The following is a 7,500-nucleotide window of genomic DNA, read 5'->3' on the forward strand; positions in this document are numbered from 1 at the left end:
GCTTCCGCGGCCAACTCATTAACCTGTGCTCGGACTTTTTGTGCCACAAGTGCAAGGGACCGTTTGCCGGCAGCTACTCGCACCCCCCCGCCCAGGGGGGGAATCCTCTGACCGGAGATCCGAAACGCCGGCCGAATCCATCCCCGTCGGACTTCCGAAGGGGTTCCCTCGACCGACTGACTTCCGAACTCCTTTCTGGGCTTAAACGGGTGGAATTCGGACCCTCTCGCAAGGGAGCCGAAGCCCGCCAGCCCCGGGAGGCCTCGGGGCCGCCGTTTTCAAGCCCGACCAAAAAACCCGAAAAATGGGGAAAAATGGGAAAAATTCCCACTCCCAAAAGGCTTAAAAGTCGGTTGGGCGGCAGCCCGGGTCGGTCTCTGCAGACCTGGAGGCGCTGGACACAAGTCTGGTAAACAGGCTAAGTCTCGACATGCCACCTCTTACTATCCTGCAGGTACCCCGCCAATCCCCCCGGAACCGGCTGGCAATTGGCGAATCAGCGGGACGAATTTGAATTCGTGACCGACTTTCTGACACCGAATCGCCGCAAACGCGTTTCGATTTTTCGGCTTCGGTACCTCCCATCAGACTTTGACTGGCCATATCTCCGGACTCACGTGTCGCAGCCGGGACCTTCAGGCACCGTTCGACGCGTCTACCCCTGCCCCGTCGAATGGCGCCCCTCGCGGTGTGGTCCGATTTCCGCATTTTGGTCAGATTTGCCTCCAAAATTTTCAGATTGAGTTGACGAATGCCCCCTACGGGGTAACCTCTTGCCCTTTCGGACCTGGTCCCTGTGACTTAATTTCCGCCTTTTGCTCAATCGTTTCCCCATTTATAATTAATTTTAAAAATCGGGTTACTCAGTTCTGGTTTACCAGTTCCCTCTTCGGACTTAGTTTTTGGTTAATCATTTCCGGTTCACCAGTTCCCGTTTTGGACTTAGTCTCTGCGGGCCGTTTCTCATCTTTTGGTTCATCAGTTCCCCTCTTTTAATAATTTTTTGGCTGCTTTCGTTTGATCATTTCCCTGCCTTCTGGGTAACTTTTCCACCTTAGGACTTCATCGCCGCACATTGTTTTCGACTTCTGGTTGATCATTTCACCCCTTTTAATCATTTTTGTAACTTTTGGTTAACCATTTCACCCAGCTTCTGGTTAACCATTTCCCCTTTGGGACTTAGTCTGTGAGCATTCTTTTGGGATTCTGGTTAACCATTTGCCAATTTTTAAAAAATGTTGCCACTTTTGTTTAATGCTTTCTGGTCAACCTTTCCCTCTTTCAGACTTCACCGCGGCACATTGCTTCAGCCTCCTGGTTAATCATTTCACCCCTTTTAATCATTTTTGCAACTTTTGGTTAACCATTTCCCCCAGCTTCTGGTTAACCATTTCCCCTTTGGGACTTGGTCTCTGAGCATTCTTTTGGGATTCTGGTTAACCATTTGCCACTTTTTAAAAAATGTTGCCGCTTTTGTTTAATGCTTTCCCTGCTTTCTGGTCAACCTTTTCCCCTTTAGGACTTCACCGCGGCACATTGCTTTAGCCTCCTGGTTAATCATTTCACCCCTTTTAATCATTTTTGCAACTTTTGGTTAACCATTTCCCCCAGCTTCTGGTTAACCATTTCCCCTTTGGGACTTAGTCTCTGAGCATTCTTTTGGGATTCTGGTTAACCATTTGCCAATTATTTTAAAATGTTGCCACTTTTGTTTAATGCTTTCTGGTCAACCTTTCCCTCTTTCAGACTTCACCGCGGCACATTGCTTTAGCCTCCTGGTTAATCATTTCACCCCTTTTAATCATTTTTGCAACTTTTGGTTAACCATTTCCCCCAGCTTCTGGTTAACCATTTCCCCTTTGGGACTTAGTCTCTGAGCATTCTTTTGGGATTCTGGTTAATCATTTGCCACTTTTTTAAAAATGTTGCCGCTTTTGTTTAATGCTTTCCCTGCTTTGTGGTCAACCTTTTCCCCTTTAGGACTTCACCGCGGCACATTGCTTCAGCCTCCTGGTTAATCATTTCACCCCTTTTAATCATTTTTGCAACTTTTGGTTAACCATTTCCCCCTGCTTCTGGTTAACCATTTCCCCTTTGGGACTTAGTCTCTGAGCATTCTTTTGGGATTCTGGTTAATCATTTGCCAATTTTTAAAAAATGTTGCCGCTTTTGTTTAATGCTTTCCCTGCTTTGTGGTCAACCTTTTCCCCTTTAGGACTTCACCGCGGCACATTGCTTCAGCCTCCTGGTTAATCATTTCACCCCTTTTAATCATTTTTGCAACTTTTGGTTAACCATTTCCCCCAGCTTCTGGTTAACCATTTCCCCTTTGGGACTTAGTCTCTGAGCATTCTTTTGGGATTCTGGTTAACCATTTGCCACTTTTTAAAAAATGTTGCCGCTTTTGTTTAATCGTTTCCCTGCTTTCTGGTCAACCTTTTCCCCTTTCAGACTTCATCGCCGAGCATTGTTGTCGACTTCTGGTTAATCATTTTTCCCCTTTAAATCTTTTTTTGCCACTTTTGGTTAACCATTTCACCCAGCTTCTGGTTAACCATTTGCCCCATTATACTGAATTTTTCCGCTTTGGTTTAATCATTTCCCTGCTTTCTTGTCAACCTTTTACCCTTTAGGACTTCACCGCGGCACATTGCTTCAGCCTCCTGGTTAATCATTTCTCCCCTTTTAATCCTTTTTCCCACTTTTGGTTCACCAGTTCACCCAGCTTCTGGTTCACCATTTCCCCTTTGGGACTTAAGTCTCTGAGCATTCTTTTGGGATTCTGGTTAACCATTTGCCACTTTTTAAAAAATGTTGCCGCTTTTGTTTAATGCTTTCCCTGCTTTCTGGTCAACCTTTTCCCCTTTAGGACTTCACCGCGGCACATTGCTTTAGCCTCCTGGTTAATCATTTCACCCCTTTTAATCCTTTTTCCCACTTTGGGTTGGACAGTTCACCCAGCTACTGGTTAACCATTTCCCCTTTGGGACTTAAGTCTCTGAGCATTCTTTTGTGATTCTGGTTCACCATTTGTCCCTTTTTAAAAGATATTGCTGCTTTTGATTAAACCTTTCCCTGCTTTGCGGTCGACCTATTCCTCTTTCAGACTTCATCGCCGCACCTTGTTTTCGACATCTGGTTCAACATTTCTCCCCTTTTAATCCTTTTTCCCACTTTTGGTTAAGCAGTTCACCCAGCTTCTGGTTCACCATTTGCCCCTTTTTACTGAATTTTTCTGCTTTTGTTTAATCATTTCCCTGCTTTGCGGTCGACCTATTCCTCTTTCAGACTTCATCGCCGCGCATTGTTTTCGACATCTGGTTAAACATTTCTCCCCTTTTAATCCTTTTTCCCACTTTTGGTTAAGCAGTTCACCCAACTTCTGGTTAACCATTTGCCCCTTCTTACTGAATTTTTCCGCTTTTGTTTAATCATTTCCCTGCTTTATGGTCAACCTTTTCCCCTTTAGGACTTCGCCGCCGCACTTTGCTTTCGCCTTCTGGTTAATCATTTCACAACATTTTAATCCTTTTTCCCACTTTTGGTTAAACAGTTCACCCAGCTTCTGGTTAACCATTTGCCCCTTTGGGACTTAAGTCTCTGAGCATTCTTTTGGGATTCTGGTTCACCATTTGTCCCTTTTTAAAAGATATTGCTGCTTCTGTTTAATCCTTTCCCTGCTTTGCGGTCAACCTTTTCCTCTTTCAGACTTCATCGCCGCGCATTGTTTTCGACATCTGGTTCAACATTTCTCCCCTTTTAATCCTCTTTCCCACTTTTGGTTAAGCAGTTCACCCAACTTCTGGTTCACCACTTGCCCCTTTTTACTGAATTTTTCTGCTTTTGTTTAATCATTTCCCTGCTTTCCGGTCAACCTTTCCCTCTTTCAGACTTAATCGCCGCACATTGTTGTCGACTTCTGGTTGATCAGTTCACCCCTTTTTTATCCTTTTTCCCACTTTGGGTTAAGCAGTTCACCCAGCTACTGGTTAACCATTTCCCCTTTGGGACTTAAGTCTCTGAGCATTCTTTTGGGATTCTGGTAAACCATTTGTCCCTTTTTAAAAAATGCTGCTGCTTTTGTTTAATGCTTGCCCTGCTTTGCGGTCGATCATTTCACCCCTTTTAATCCATTTTTGCCACTTTGGGTTAAACAGTTCACACAACTTCTGGTTCACCATTTCACATTTTGGAACTTTTATTCCCACCATTACTTTGGGCTTCTGGTTCATCATTTCACGCTGTTTTACAAATCTTTGCCGCTTCACTTTTAATCCACAAACCGGGGCTCGCTTTCGGGTGTTGGGGGGGGGGGGGGGGGTAGCGGGTTTGGGCCGGGCACTCCACATCCCGGTGTGCGACCGGGTTCGTTCTGGTACCGCTCGGTGCCCCTCGTCCTGCTCTTGCCGCGGAAGCAAACCAGACGACCGTCGGTCTCACGCCCGAGGGGAGAGGAGGCGGAAAGCGGTTTGCAGCCTTTCGCTGTACCTCCGGCGGGCAGCGCCGCACCTCCGAGTGCTCGGTACCGTTCGCTGCGCCTCGTCCGGCCGCACGCAGCGAGCCAAACCCGGAGGAAATCGGCCTGTGCCTTCTCGAGATATGGGCCTCCGGGTGGGACGGACAAACCGGGGCCCCGAGCTCGCTTTCGGCGGCCCGGCACTCGACTTCCCGGTGTCCGAACGTGATCCTTCCGGTACCCTTCGGTGCCCCTTGCCCGACTCCAGCTCCCGTGCTGAAGCGGAGTCGGTCGGCCTGACGGCCGCCGAGTTAGCCAGCGGAAAGCGGTGCGCAGCCTTTCGCTTGCAGCTCCGGCGGGCAGCGCCGCACCTCCGGCTGCTCAGTGCCGTCCGCTGCTCCCCTTCCGGCTGCACGCAGCGAACCATACCCGGAGGAAATCGGCCTCGGCCTTCCGGAGATATGGGCCTGCGAGTGGGACCAATAAATCGGTGCACATTTCCGGCTCGGTTTCCGGCCTCGGCACTATCAGTTCACGCCGTCCGACCGACGTCGTTCTGGCACGGTTCCGTTGCTCCTTGATCCGGTCCAGCCACGGTAATCAGCCGAAGATGGTGGGGGGGGGACACATTGCCCGCCGAGTTAGCCGGAGGAAATCGGCCTCGGACTTCCTCAGATATCAGCCTCCGGGTGGGACAGACAAACCGGGGACCCGAGCACGCTTTCGGCGGCCCGCTGGTCGACTTCCCGGTGTGCGACCGGGTTCGTTCCGGTACCGTTCGCTGCCCCTCGTCCTGCTCTAGCCGCGGAGACAAACCCGACGACCGTCGGTCTCACGCCCGCGGAGGGAGGTGGCGGAAAGTGGTTTGCAGCCTTTCGCTGTACCTCCGGCGGGCAGCGCCCGACCTCCGAGTGCTCGGTACCGTCCGCTGCGCCTGGTCCTGCCGCACACAACGAGCCATACCCGGTGGAAATCGGCCTGTGCCTTCCAGAGATATGGGCCTCCGGGTGGGACGGACAAACCGGGGCCCCGTGCTCGCTTTCGGCGGCCCGCTAGTCGACTTCCCGGTGTGCGACCGGGTTCCTTCCGGTACCGTTCGCTGCCCCTCGTCCTGCTCTAGCCGCGGAAACAAACCCGACGACCGTCGGTCTCACGCCCGCGGAGGGAGGCGGCGGAAAGTGGTTTGCAGCCTTTCGCTGTACCTCCGGCGGGCAGCGCCCGACCTCCGAGTGCTCGGTACCGTCCGCTGCGCCTGGTCCGGCCGCACGCAACGAGCCATACCCGGAGGAAATCGGCCTGTGCCTTCCGGAGATATGGGCCTCCGGGTGGGACGGACAAACCGGGGCCCCGAGCGGTGGCACCCTGCTCGCTTTCGGCGGCCCGGCACTCGACTTCCCGGTGTGCGAACGTCATCGTTCCGGTACCCTTCGGTGCCCCTTGCCCCACTCTAGCTCCGGTGCTAAAGCGGAGTCGGTCGGTCTCACGGACGCCGAGTTAGCAGGCGGAAAGGGGTGCGCAGCCTTTCGCTGTCACTCCGGCGGGCAGCACCGCACCTCCGAGTGCTCGGTACCGAACGCTGCGCCTCCTCCTGCCGCACGCAACGAGCCATACCCGGAGGAAATCGGCCTCGGCGTTCCGGAGTTATCCGCCTCCGAGTGGGCCTGACCAAGCGGGGTGAACTGGAAATCATTAACCAACGTACTTCCATGTTTTCACCCGCAGAGGGCAGCACTCTCTTCTCCGTTTTAAACTGGGCCGACCCGGCTCCGTTTCGAGACCCGGCACTCGACTTCCCGGTGTGCGACCGGGTTCGTTCCGGTACCGTTCGCTGCCCCTCGTCCTGCTCTAGCCGCGGAACTAAACCCGACGACCGTCGGTCTCACGCCCGCGGAGGGAGGCGGCGGAAAGTGGTTTGCAGCCTTTCGCTGTACCTCCGGCGGGCAGCGCCCGACCTCCGAGTGCTCGGTACCGTCCGCTGCGCCTGGTCCGGCCGCACACAACGAGCCATACCCGGTGGAAATCGGCCTGTGCCTTCCGGAGATATGGGCCTCCGGGTGGGACGGACAAACCGGGGCCCCGAGCTCGCTTTCGGCGGCCCGCTAGTCGACTTCCCGGTGTGCGAACGTCATCCTTCCGGTACTCAACCGTGCCCCTTGCCCCACTCTAGCTCCGGCGGTAAAGCGGAGTCGGTCGGTCTCACGGACGCCGAGTTAGCAGGCGGAAAGCGGTGCGCAGCCTTTCGCTGTCACTCCGGCGGGCAGCATCGCACCTCCCAGTGCTCGGTACCGTCCGCTGCGCCTGGTCCGGCCGCACACAACGAGCCATACCCGGAGGAAATCGGCCTGTGCCTTCCGGAGATATGGGCCTCCGGGTGGGACGGACAAACCGGGGCCCCGAGCGGTGGCACCCTGCTCGCTTTCAGCGGCCCGTCACTCGACTTCCCGGTATGCGAACGTGATCGTTCCGGTACCCTTCGGTGCCCCTTGCCCCACTCTAGCTCCGGTGCTAAAGCGGAGTCGGTCGGTCTCACGGACGCCGAGTTACCAGGCGGAAAGCGGTGCGCAGCCTTTCGCTGTCACTCCGGCGGGCAGCACCGCATCTCCGAGTGCTCGGTACCGTACGCTGCGCCGCCTCCTGCCGCACGCAACGAGCCATACCCGGAGGAAATCGGCCTCGGCGTTCCGGAGTTATCCGCCTCCGAGTGGGCCTGACCAAGCGGGGTGAACTGGAAATCATTAACCAACGTACTTCCAGGTTTTCACCCGCAGAGGGCAGCACTCTATTCTCCGTTTTAAATTGGGCCGACCCGGCTCCGTTTCGAGACCCGGCACTCGACTTCCCGGTGTGCGAACGTGATCGTTCCGGTACCCAACCGTGCCCCTTGCCCCACTCTAGCTCCGGCGGTAAAGCGAAGTCGGTCGGTCTCACGGACGCCGAGTTAGCAGGCGGAAAGCGGTGCGCAGCCTTTCGCTGTCACTCCGGCGGGCAGCATCGCACCTCCCAGTGCTCGGTACCGTACGCTGCGCCTCCTCCTGCCGCACGCA

This window comes from Heptranchias perlo, unplaced genomic scaffold (assembly GCF_035084215.1).
Source record: "Heptranchias perlo isolate sHepPer1 unplaced genomic scaffold, sHepPer1.hap1 HAP1_SCAFFOLD_1006, whole genome shotgun sequence".
Classification (NCBI taxonomy): domain Eukaryota; kingdom Metazoa; phylum Chordata; class Chondrichthyes; order Hexanchiformes; family Hexanchidae; genus Heptranchias; species Heptranchias perlo.